Source organism: Tupaia chinensis, unplaced genomic scaffold (assembly GCF_000334495.1).
Source record: "Tupaia chinensis unplaced genomic scaffold, TupChi_1.0 Scaffold148587_1, whole genome shotgun sequence".
In the NCBI taxonomy this organism is placed as follows: Eukaryota; Metazoa; Chordata; class Mammalia; order Scandentia; family Tupaiidae; genus Tupaia; species Tupaia belangeri.
Genome location: NW_006208436.1, coordinates 1,582,434 through 1,595,333, shown reverse-complemented (window position 1 = coordinate 1,595,333; position 12,900 = coordinate 1,582,434).

Genomic DNA, 12,900 nt, shown 5'->3' with positions numbered 1-12,900 from the left:
TTTTATTAAAGTGACAACAGGGAGTTTTGGAGGTCTGTGTATTCAGAAAGAGGGGGATATTCATTAAGATCAAGCTGAAACAGAATTTTTTCTTTCATCTCCAAGTATAGACTCTAAACCATGGAGTGATAGAATACTATATTATGTTAGTATATACCTGTGACTCTGTCATAGTAGAAACTACTGGTGTTTTTGTAGTTCCTCCCATGTTATAGTTATCTTTAAATATTGTTCAAACTAATTAGCATATGGTAATTGCATCATTACCAGTCTTGCTGTTTAATAAGTTAATAAAGAAGTTGTGTATTATTTTACAAAATATTCTTTTAATGTTTTTGAAACTTGTTTTTCAATTGCTTTTCAATTGCATTTCAACTTCAGTTGTTTTTGTAAACCCATTTTATTTTATGCATCTATAATTATTCTGAGGAGTCCATAGGCTTCACTAGACTGACAAGGAGGTGTGTGGTATAGACAATTTTAAGAACTCCTGTGTTAGCTCTTAGAAAGGAAGGTGATTAAGATGAAACCCCTATGTCATTTGCTTCTTCAGAAAAGGGTTTATTTAGCACATTTCCTTTCAAGAGTATAGACAAATGATAATAAATAAAATTTCAATTTTCCAAAATGATACAAGCTCTTGTTTTCTCTAATTACTTAACATTTCATTTACATTTTGTGTAGCATCTCTTTTGGCTATTACATTGAGCAAGTTTTACTAGGTTTTCTGCCGAAGAGTGCAGTACGTTATAATCATCTGTCCTCTGCGGCTCTCAGTTTTGGTTTTGCGTGTGTGAGCTTCTTTATGGGCCTACCTTTTGATTTTCCACTGGGAATGGGAATTGGGATGTTAGTGCTGGAAGGCACAAAGCCCTTTTATATGAAAACAGTGACAATAGAGGAAGGTCATGTGGAAAGGGTGCTGTGGAATTTCCTGTATGACAATGTAAATGCTCTTTGTTTATATAACCGTGCCTTTCATAATGGCAAAGATTTCTGCTGATAATTGAGCTTTCCAAGTTACAGGCGTGGCTGAATGAATTAACTCTGATCTGACACATAATTGCGTTATTGTTGTTTTTGGCTCTCTTTAAGACTAAAGACTATAGAATGCATTTTCTTTTCTGAACTGATTTGTGAAACCACCAGCAACACAAATATCTATGTAAGTATTTGCACACACATATTTGAGTAGCAGAATAATTTATTCTTTCAATGACATTTATTAAGTGCTGACTATCTGCTAGACCTATGCGGTGGAATGTGATTCTACATGCTAGCATCATTGTTCCTGTTGGCAGACCTCTCTTGCAAACCCTGAAGAGGCGATGGAAGACACTGTGTTCTTTTAATTGTTTTCCTCTCCAAATCCCATTTCTTTCCTGAACACTTGGGTTTATTATCCCTTCCAGGATCTTGTTTCTACCAGTGTTGCTTTCTCTTATGCATTTTGAATCTTTGCATTCAATCTCTGGTCCTTCCTCCTCAACTCTTCTGCTGTGCCCTCCATCAAGCATTCAACATCTAAAAAAAAGAGGGACCAGCAGTTAGCGTAATGGCTATGTCACTGGACTTCCACATAGTCGACTGCAGTTCACCTCCTGGACCCAGTGCCTTACAACTCACACCGGGCGCATGTGCGTGTGTGCCCAAGATCCCGAGAGGAGAATGGAGGAGAAGGGATTGCGGCGTGGCCATCCACCCTGGGGGGTGATTTCTCGCTTTCTGTCTCTCTCTGTCTCTCTCTGTCTATCTGGCGAGTGCACATGCTCTATGGCAAAAACCTCTCAAAAAAATCTAGAAGGACCCAGTGCCTTACAACTCACACCGGGCGCATGTGCGTGTGTGCCCAAGATCCCGAGAGGAGAATGGAGGAGAAGGGATTGCGGCGTGGCCATCCACCCTGGGGGGTGATTTCTCGCTTTCTGTCTCTCTCTGTCTCTCTCTGTCTATCTGGCGAGTGCACATGCCCTATGGCAAAAACCTCTCAAAAAAATCTAGACAAATAAAGAAGTTCCAGCATTGTCTTTTTCTTGGAATAGTGGACATTTCTATCGATGCTACACAGTCCTTGTAAATGCTTGAACTCCAACTCTTTACTGAGTCCTCCTCTTGATTTCAGATTTTAGCCACTGGTTTTGTACTTGTAGTCACCAGGCCTCAGAGTCTGAACAGTCATCTTTGACTCCTCCTTTCCCCCACTCTTCCACACTGCCAATTCAATGCTAAATAACATCCAGTCTTCTTTCAGCACTTTTTAAAAATTGTTTATTTAATTTTGTTAATTATTATTATTTGATTTGACCAGAGAAAAGATAGAGAGAGGAAAAGTGAGAAAGTAAGCCATCAGGTCTGGGACTCAAACTAGTGGGCCATGTGGGAGTCTAACACCTTAATCACCATGGCACCTGCCAGCCCTGTCTTTCAGCATTTTTTATACCTGTTGTTTTTCCTTGTTTGTACAGCCTTTTCTTTGTTAAGTCATATTCTCAATTCCCAACTAATCATTCTTATCTATGTCCTCCTTGCCCCCCAAAACCTGCTACCCCTAAGCTCATTCTATCTTACACTCTGGTTCATTTTTTCAAAGCATGAATTTGATTAGTTTGGAAAAAAAATATTTCATCAAATACATTGTTCCTGTACCAAGCACAGACAAATAACTTTGAAACCTAGGCTATAAAATTATTCCCTTCCATATGGTGAGGCAGAGTAGGAGTTTTGAGAGGTTGTAGTTATAGATAACAGATGTAGAAAATAACTTCTCCTCTCCCACCCCTTTCTCATTATCTTTTTCCTTCCATTCTTTCTCCCTCCCTCCTTCTCTTTCTTTATTTCTCTCCCTCCCTCCCTCCCTTCCCTCCTTCCTTTGTTCCTTTCTTTCTCACCTCTCTTCTTTCTTTCTTTCTTGCTTGCTTGCTTGCTTGCTTCCTCTTTCTCTCTTCTTTCTTTCTTTTCTCTTTTAACCTCTGTATTCTAGTTCCTCTTTCTCTCTTTCTTCTTTCTTTCTTTTCTCTTTTAACATCTGTATTCTAATGAATGGGCTAATATTAAATAGTCTCATAAAGATTCTGAAAAATTAGTCTTTAAGTCCCTGGTTTATTTAAATTTCAGAAAGGAAATGGGATAAAGTATTAAGGCGATATCTACTTCTCAAAGACTGTAACAGGAACTGCAAAGTCATTGGTTCCTCTATGTCTACTCCTTGATTTTCTTGTGTTTCAGCTTCATCATTCTCTCTGCAGACTGTTTCTCCAACATTTGTTCTTAGGGTGGAATGGCAACTCATGGCTCTTATATTCACAAACTTTATTTCCCAGCACACAGACAAACACTGTACATTGGTACAAATTCTCAAAATCTTGCCATTCTGGTTTAGTGTATTCTTGAGGCCCAGTTAGTTAGGGCCTAAGTGGACTTTTTGTATGGTACAATATCACCACCTGTGGCTGGGCATATTGACAAAGATGGGGGAGGGCAAGTCTCAGGGAAAGGATAGGAAGTTAATAATTCACAGGCATAGGGGAATTTCCGAAGTGTTTTCAGTCAGAACTGGGATTCCATGGTAGGACAACAGAAAAGAGATGACTTATCCACTTATGAGCCAGCCATATGGTGTGGGGCAAGTCACTATACTTGACTAATACTTTACAGAATGACTGGAGGAATCAAATGAGGCAATATTCTTAAAATATGCTATGTAAATTGAATATAATATGTTTTTCATTTTTGTTGTTAATGTCTTGGTCAGTATAGTAAAATACCAATAAGAATCTAGGAATGAAGGAATTATTAATTTTCTCTTATAGATAAATTATAAAATTAGTTCTTGGAAAGGGTAGGAAGTTTCCTAAACCATTAAGACTGAACCCTATATTCTTTTTGAATAGATTATTTTATCTGATAAGTGAATGTATCAATGAGTAAGGGAGTAAGTCAGACAGAAATCTTGATGGTTTGATGATGAGTTTAATTGATCATAATCCTAATGGTACTTCCTCCAAGAACTCTGTGATTAATCAAAAATAACCTCCTCTTCTGAACTCCTGTATAATTCATTAAACTCCTTGCCCAACTGTCATGTGGCAATATGTCCTTTGTAGGCTTATATTGACAGGAAGACAAGACACAGATACCCTTTGAGTAAATCAAACACATTTTGCATATATTGAAAGTGTAGTAGACAGGACGGTGAGGATAAATGGTAGTACAATCAACACCATCTTTAGGACAAAGATTCCAGTATCCTGACACTTCCACATAACTAGTTACACAACTGAAGCAAATTATGAGTCCTTCTGGAACTACAACTTGTTCCCTTCCATGCATAAGGCTAGAGAAGTCTAAAACATGATCCAGTCTGGGTATGTTTTGGATTCTCCTTCACTTAATCCAGGAATGGCTCATCAATTTCAGTGTTATATGATAAAAATATGATTGTGACAATCCATTTAGTCCTCATCCATTAATCTCAGAGTCTTAAAGTTCTTTCAGCTGATCCAACTGCTTTTATGAGCTCAGAATCATAGAAACAGACTAAGTATCAGTTTCAAAGAAGTCTTTGAATTTATGCTACATCCTTAGCACACCTACAGGGCTTATCCTAGAATTCCTAGAACACTTTTTAAAATTTAAATTCATTTATTTAATTCATTCACTATACATCATTACAGCAAACAAAATGAGGTTTCCCATCCAGAATACACTGTATATTGTCTCAATCATACGTGTTATCAACAAATAATTTTCCATTTCTTATTTCCTGCACATTTTGCTTTTTTTTTTTGCCATCCTTGATTTCCTATCTCTTACCCTCTGCCATGTCTCACCCTCCTCCCACACTGTCTCTTGTATCCATAGTTGCTTTCTATGCCCCCTCCCATTTTATTTATTCACTAATGAACTTAATTAATCTAAATACTTCCAATAGCAAGTGCAGCTGATAGATACATATCCATGAACAGAAATCTGACTTTAGGCATAAATCTCAGTGAGTAGAATGAACATACTATAAAGTAGTACCTAGCTGGGACTGTATAGCTTACTGCAGTCATCAAATATACATTTTTTTAAATTTCAAAAAAAACAGATTTTGTGTTTTTTCTCCCTCCTGAAACTTTTTTTAAATTAATTAATTTACATTCATCCCCTAATTATCGTCACAGCAAACAAAAAGTGGCTTTCCATCCAGAATATACTGCAAAGTGGCTTAATCATGTATGTTATCATCAATAATTTTCCATTTCTAGCTTCATATATATGTGTGTATATATATATGTATGTATATGTGTGTGTGTATATATATACACATGTGTATATATACTAATATATACACATGTGTATATATATTTATATATATACACATGTATATATATGTGTGTGTGTGTATATATATACATGTGTGTATATATATATACATGTGTGTGTATATATATTTATATTTACCCCTATGTCTGACACCGCCTTCTCCATTCGCCTCTCGCGATCTGGGGCGTGCACGCACACGCACCCGGCCTGAGTTTTAAGCCACCGGGTCCGGGACGCGAACCGCGGTCGCCCACGTGGGAGTCCAGCGACATAGCCATTACGCTAACCGCTGGTTCCCTTAACTCTTATTTCTGTGTGACTGTATTTAATTTTCCTGATATAGCACACCCTGGAGAACTTCTTGGACATCTGGTCTGGTGCTGGTAAATTCCTTCAGGTTTTCGTTTATCTGAGAATGTTCTTGTCCTTTCTTCCCACATGAAAGATCGTCTTGCCGGGTACAGTATTCTCGGCTGAAATTGCTCTTCTATGAACACTTTGGATATATTTTCCCGCCCGTTCCTCGCTCGCATGGTTTCCGATGAGAGGCCTGTCGTTAGCCTGATGGGATGTCCTTTGTAGGTAACTGGATGTTTTTCTCTTGCCAATCTTAGTATCTTGTCTCTGTCTGTGGTTTTGGTCAACCCGGCTAGAGTGTGTCTTGGAGAAGATCTTCTTGGATTGATTCTATTTGGGGTCCTTTGTATTTCTTGAGACTGGATCTTTGAGTGCCTTTCTAGGTTTAGAAAGTTTTCTTGCAGGATTTCATGGAATAGATTATCAATGCCCTTATGAGTCTCTTTGCCTTCTGGGATGCCAATTATCTGGATGTTTGGACCTTTGATGATATTTAGTATTTCTCGTATATTATTCTCAAAGTTTTGGGCAATTGTCTCAGTCTTCATGGTGGATTTTTCTAGACCAGCAATTTTCTCTTCTACATCTAAGATTCTATTTTCTGTATGATCTAGTCTGCTTTTAATACTTTCAAGAGAGATTTTGACTTCCTGTATTATAGCCTTCATCTCTAACAGTTCCATTTGATTCTTTTGTAAAGCATGTAATTCCTCTTTTAGATCTTGCAAAAATTTCCTCACCTCCTGGAACTCGTCAGCTCCTTTCTCCTTTCTCTTCTGCAGTTCATTGTCTCTCTTCTCTTCCATCTCTGTTAGCTTTGCCATTATGAATGTTCTAAATTCTTTATCAGACATTTCCATGATTTCCATTGAACTGTCTTTGGATGAAGAGAAATTATTCTTTTCCCTTGGAGGAGAGATATTTTCTTGCTTTCTCATATTTCTTGTGGTCCTGTGGTGATTTCTAGTCATTTGATGGGAAGTGTGTTTCTTCCCAAACTTGAAGTACAATCAGAGAGTCCAGGAGTGTGCAGAAAAGGAAACAAAGAGAGAGGAACAACAGCAACAAAAACAAGTAAGAAACAGAGAAGAAGAGAAGAAAAATGCTGAAAAAACTAAAAAAAAAAATTATTATTTTTTAAAAGCAAAAATTAGAAAACTAGTTCTCAGGAGCCATGAAGATGTCTTCTGAGGCCTGCTCCCTTGTCTCTCCTGGGTTGGGAGGAGGAGAGGGGATTATTAAGCAGATAAAGGGAGAGAAGGGGCTGAAACCCGAGAAAATGCTTTACCTTAAAAAATTTCAAAAAGAAAAAATTACAAAAAAATGAGAAGCCAGAGACAGAGGTAGAGAGATACAGACAGAGACAGAGACAGGAGACTTGAAAGTCTACCACTGGAGTTTGTGGGCTGGAGGCTGAATTATCAGTGGAAAATCTTCATTTCATTTATTCCCCTGAAACCACTAATTCTCAGAAGCCATGAAGGTATCTTATGAGGCCTGCCCCCTTGCCTCTCCACTGGAGTTTGTGGGCTGGAGGCTGAGTTATCAGTGGAAAATCTTCATTTCGTTTACTCCCCTGAAATCACTAGTTCTCAGGAGCCATGAAGATGTCTTCTCTCCTTGAACATTTTAAAAACATGGCCTTGTAATATTCATTTCTTTGTTATTTCTTCTCTCAAATTATGCATTTATTGAAAGAAAGATATATGTTAGATTTATTTTTGTGTCTTTCATGGGCCTAGCACAAAGCCTTGAATATATGTGAGACATAAAAATGATTAGCAAATTGATTTTCATTATTATCATTCAAAATGTGGATACCTACTTGCTCCTTCTACCTTACTCATTTTCTGGAGCTCCTACTTTTCCTTTTAAAAACTTTGATCATTTTGTCACCTTTTCTATGACATCTTCCTGATATTCTCCAAAAAATTAGTCATCACTCTCAACTCATGTCTTCAAAAGGTTTTTGGATGTAGTTTTCACTGTGCTGTAATAAGATGTCCTCTACTAGGTTGAATTTATCAAGAGCTTGAACCATGGTTTATTCATTTTTATGTTCCTTTCAACCACTGAAAACAGAGTATGGCATAAAGTCTGTTCATCCTAAGTGCTTAAATATGAATTCTTGGACCAGCCAGGTGGCATGGTGATTAAGGTGGCTGGATCCCACATAGCCAACTGTGCAGCTTGAGTTCCAGACCTGGAGGCTTGAAAAACATGTTGGGTGCATACATATGTGCCCAAAATCCTGAGAAGACATTGCTGAGTGGTCATCTCCACTGGGGGGGGGTGCTTTGCTTAGTTTCTTTCTCTCTTTTCCTTTTTGTCTCCCTCTAGGGAGTACATATGCTTTATAGCAAATTAAAAAAACTTTTTTTAATTAAAAATATTTTTTTTAGAGATGAATTTCTAGGACTCCTTTTCCCATAAATGCATAGTATTGTAATGGGATGTGTGAGTGGATAGGGTCAGCATGTACTCTCATACAGAAAAGCAACAGAACATACTGAGTAAAAGGATGGGCTCCAGAACTAGATTGCTTGGATTGGGTTAAATCTTGAAACTGATACTACCTGTGCGACCTGGGATACCTTACTTAGTTCTCTGTGTCTCAGTTTCTTTGTCTGTAAAATGAAACAGTAGTACCTATCTTATAGATTCGTGAATGTTAAGTAAGATAACTTACGTAAGATGGTTAGAGTGGTGGCTTGCTCTTAATAGGCTCTCAATAAATTTTGGATATAGTATTTATAATAATTCCAAATTTTGTCAGAGAGCACATGCACTCACTAGGGAGAGGAAAAGTGAGAAAACATACCTTCCCCCTATGGGGAATATGTCATGCTCATGCTGGAATCTCTTTTCCTCCATTTCTCCCTTTCAGGATTTTGGGAATGCATGTACCTATGCCTGGTATGCTTTTCAAGGTGCCAATCTGAAACTCCAGCTATGTGGTTGGCCATGTGGGATCCAACCACCAAGGGCTTACCAGTTAGCTTTTACTATTAAGAAAGTTTTTGATACATGGTTTCTGAATTTAATAAATTAGGAGAAAAAAGAATAGAATGAAGTAATTTGCCCCATTTTACCAATGATTTTACTTATTTTTTTCTTCCATCAATTCAGGAGAAATGGGATTGCAGCATGGCTATTCCCTCCAGGAGGTGATTTCTAGCTTTCTGTATCTCTGTCTCTCTGGTAAGTGCATGTGCCCTATGGCAAAAATCTCTCTTAAAAAAAAAAAAAGAATAGACTGTGATAATGATAGGACTTGAGATATATGAGTCACTTGGAAAGATTTCCTGGATACAGGCCTAAAAGTTTTCAAGAGTAATCAAAGATGAAAGATATGTGAATTGGCCAACATATGAAATGTATTTTATATCTTTCACCCTTCTTAGTTATTGCATTTTTTCTATGTAATACAAATGAAATTCCATTAATATTTTAGATCAGCTGCATTTCCTTATTTATAAAGAGATTTAAGGCTGTAAGATCGAAATTTCCTTACTTAGGAAAAGATACTTCAAAATGAGTACTGTAAATCTTTTTCTTTTGATAATTATGTATTATGTAAATTCGAACATCTTGTTTGGCAATTTTTATTTATTTATTTTTTAACATCTTGATTGTGATTGGGCACTGTATTTGTATGATATAAGATCTAGCCAGGACTATTTGCATTATTTTGTCCTTGAAATTCTAAGTATATTTGACTCTCTTTAACACATAGTGGTATAGTGGTTGTGTATTATAGAATAGAGCTACTGATTCTTGATTGTAAACTTTTATTTATGTTTTTGTCTAGAAATGCATTTTGGTACTATAGAATGACAGGGTGACAAAATATGCTTTACTTAATGCTTTAATTTAATCAGATTAGTTTACTAAAAGTATTTACATAGTCAGACTTAAATTTTAAGTATGTTCCCTCATCCCTTTAATAAACTATGTTTTGGATAAAATCAATTATTTGGGAAAATAAGAGGGGTGGAGTAAGGTACAAGGTTCCCGTCATGCTATTATGTATGAAGGAAGTATATTTCAAGTCTAGAATTAAGAATGAGATTGGTTAAATGCATTATGTAAGCACTAGGAGAAAAAAAGCTAGAGTTAAAATATTTTCAAAATGAAATCTGATATGAAGTAACTGTATTCTTAATAAGTAGAATGTTTGGTTTGGGTAATAAGATGAGCCTGAGAGAGAAGCATATATACCATGGTAATTGTAAACTGCAACAGAGTTATCCACCAACGACTAGAAATAGATTCTGATGACACATTAAATACAAAGGTGAAGCTTGAGTGGCTTATAAGGCCATCAAAACTCACAGGTAAGAGAGCACACTTATTTACAACATTCATTTATTAAAGATGGTGAACGATGCCTCACAAGGTCAATGAAGAACACATGCTGAACAAACTGCTCCTGTGGTTTTCATCAAGGCCTTGCTCAAAGACTATGCCTCATTTGATAGAGGCATACACATTAAATGTCCTTGTTTTATTTAGTTTTCAAGGTGTAGCCAAGCAGAAATTATGGAGCAAGTCTTCCATGTTCATATTTTCTAGCAGAGTGTATTTGTGTAATTCTTGGAAGATATTTGTATTACTTTACACTGTTCAATTTAAGTAGATTGGTAGGCTCTGTCACAAAGTTTAATAGGTCAACTCTGGAACTAAAATATCAGTCTGTTATGGACAGATTTATTATGGAGAACTTTACCAGTGGTGAGACAGGAGGCTACATGGAAACTTTTATTTAATAGATTGGGACCAGCAGTTAGCATAATAGCTATGTCACTGAACTCCCATGTAGCCGACTGTGGTTTGAGTCCTGGACCTCGTAGCTTAAACTCATGCTGGGTGCATGTGCGTGCATGTTCAAGATCCTGAGAGGTGAATGGAAGAGAAGGGATTGCGGCATGGCCATTCCTCCTGGGGGATGATTTCTCGCTTTCTGTCTCTCTGTCTCTCTCTGTCTTTCTGGCGAGCACATGCGCCCTATAGCAAAAACCTCTCAAAAAAAAAAAAGATTAAAAGGGGTGTTTCTGTTTCCTCTGGTTATCCCCTACAACCACAAAAAATAGGAAGTGGTAATAAATGACAGTATCCAAGATCTAAATAACTAACTAAATTTTACTTGACTAAAAAACAACAAAATGCAGTGCCAGCTTGTGTGTGTGTGTGTGTGTGTGTGTGTTTGTGCACGTGCGCGTGTTGGAAAGAGTTTCAGATGAAAGGGCGAGGAGGGAGGAAGATCTAAATTTAGAACTTCCATTTAATACTTTTTTTGTAATTTATTTTTCAATTGTGGCAAAATGCACACAACATAAAGTTTCCCATCTTAGTCATTTTTAAGTATACACAGAAATGCATTAAATGTATTTATACTGTTGTGCAATCACTACCAGTCTATCTCCAGAACTCTTTTTTGTAAAATTCTTGTCAAAGGATATGTGCACTTGCTGGAGAGAAGAGAGAGAGAGAGATGGAAAGTGAGAAATCACCCCCTAGGGGGCATGGCCACATTACAATCCCTTCTCCTTCTTTCTCCTCCTGGGATTTTGGGCATTCATGCCCATGCACCTGCTGTGATTTTCAAACCACCAGATCTGGGACTTAAAACATGGTCAAGCACCATGTGAGAGTCCAGTACCTTAACCACTATGTTCTGTTGGCCCCATCTCCAGGACTCTTATTTAATACTTTTAGTTTGTGAGGTAACATTCATTTGCTTCTACCAAGTGTCGAAATCAAGAAGAAGGGCTACCTCGCGGAAGACAAGAAATGTGAATCATGACTAAAGGTAGAATTTAGTGATATACACTTTGCATGAGTAGAAAGATATGAAAAGGCAAGTGAACTTTGATTCAAGTAGTTTTTGTGGTATAAGATAAGCACCATTTGAGCCAGGAGGTAGCATGGTGGTTAAGTTACTGGATTCCTTCATGGTCAACCATGGTTCAAGTCTGGGATGTGGTGGTTTGCAAATCATGCCTGGTGTGTGTGTGTGTGTGTGTGTGTGTGTGTGTGAATGCTTCGGATCTGAAGAGGAGAACGGAGGACAAGGGATTGCAGGTGGCCATTCCCCAAAAAGGTGATTTCTCACTTTTCCTCTCACCGTATTGCTTTCTGTCTCTTTCTGGCAAGCACACATGCCCTATGGAAAAAAAAAATTAAAAAAAGCTCCATTTATCTGAAAATATATGTAATCTTGCCTTGTACCTGATGTTACTATAAAATGTGAGTTCCTAAAATCTTGTCATGTATTCAGTTGCCATGGATTAAATTAAATGTTGTGCTGTGTACTGCTTTGGCCACTAATTGGATGAAAGGGCAGGGGTCATAATTACTGTTCTGGGGTTTGCAAAACTCTCTTTCCAGCTCTCTGGAGGTTTAATGACCTCTTCTTCTTGCAACCTCATGCTCCATGTTCACACAGACAGAAGAACTTTAGGTCAAAGAGAGGGCTTTATGTTCCCACACGAGTGTTCACTCTCTGTGTCCTGCATGGTCAGAGGAGTACTGAGAAAGGTGAACATCTGACACCAGGACTGCAGATCAGCATGGTCTGATAAAATTGGGAATGTGTGAGAAGGCCTGGAAAAGTCTGTTTCCCTTTTTGTACTAAAGTAAAGATTGATTCTAGTTCTACAGGTCAGAACTGGGCTGAAGAGTGGCTAGAGATGGGAAGAGTATATATTTTTCCAATGTAATTGTCTCATTGTAAAAATTAGTTCTATAGCATTTTGCAAATGGTAGGTCATGGTGGTGAAATTGGTAGTAGAGTATAACCATTTTAATAAACTGAAAGAGAGTGGAAAATGTCACAATGAGTGCTATTTAGTAGTGTATATGTGTGTTTAGCTTGTTTATGTGTGGGTGTGAATGTGGGTACTGCAAGTAGGTTTCTGAGTGCAATGGAAAATTTATTTTTACCAAGAGTGATTGAGAAATGTTCAAATCCACTGAGGTCAAAACCATTTGCTTCTATTTTTTTTTACTGAGGCTATAATTTTTTCAAGGTATTAACTAACACCTGGTAAATAAAGCATAGCATTAAACTTTTGTTTTGTTTTAGCTTACCTCTGTTTTTCAAATTAATTCTTGTTAACTCAAACTAATACAGCACTAGTTAGTATGTGGTAATGGTAACTCACCAGTAAAAATAGCTAGTAGTCAGGCTAGCAGGTGGTGTAGTGGCTATGTCACTGGACTCACACTTGGTTG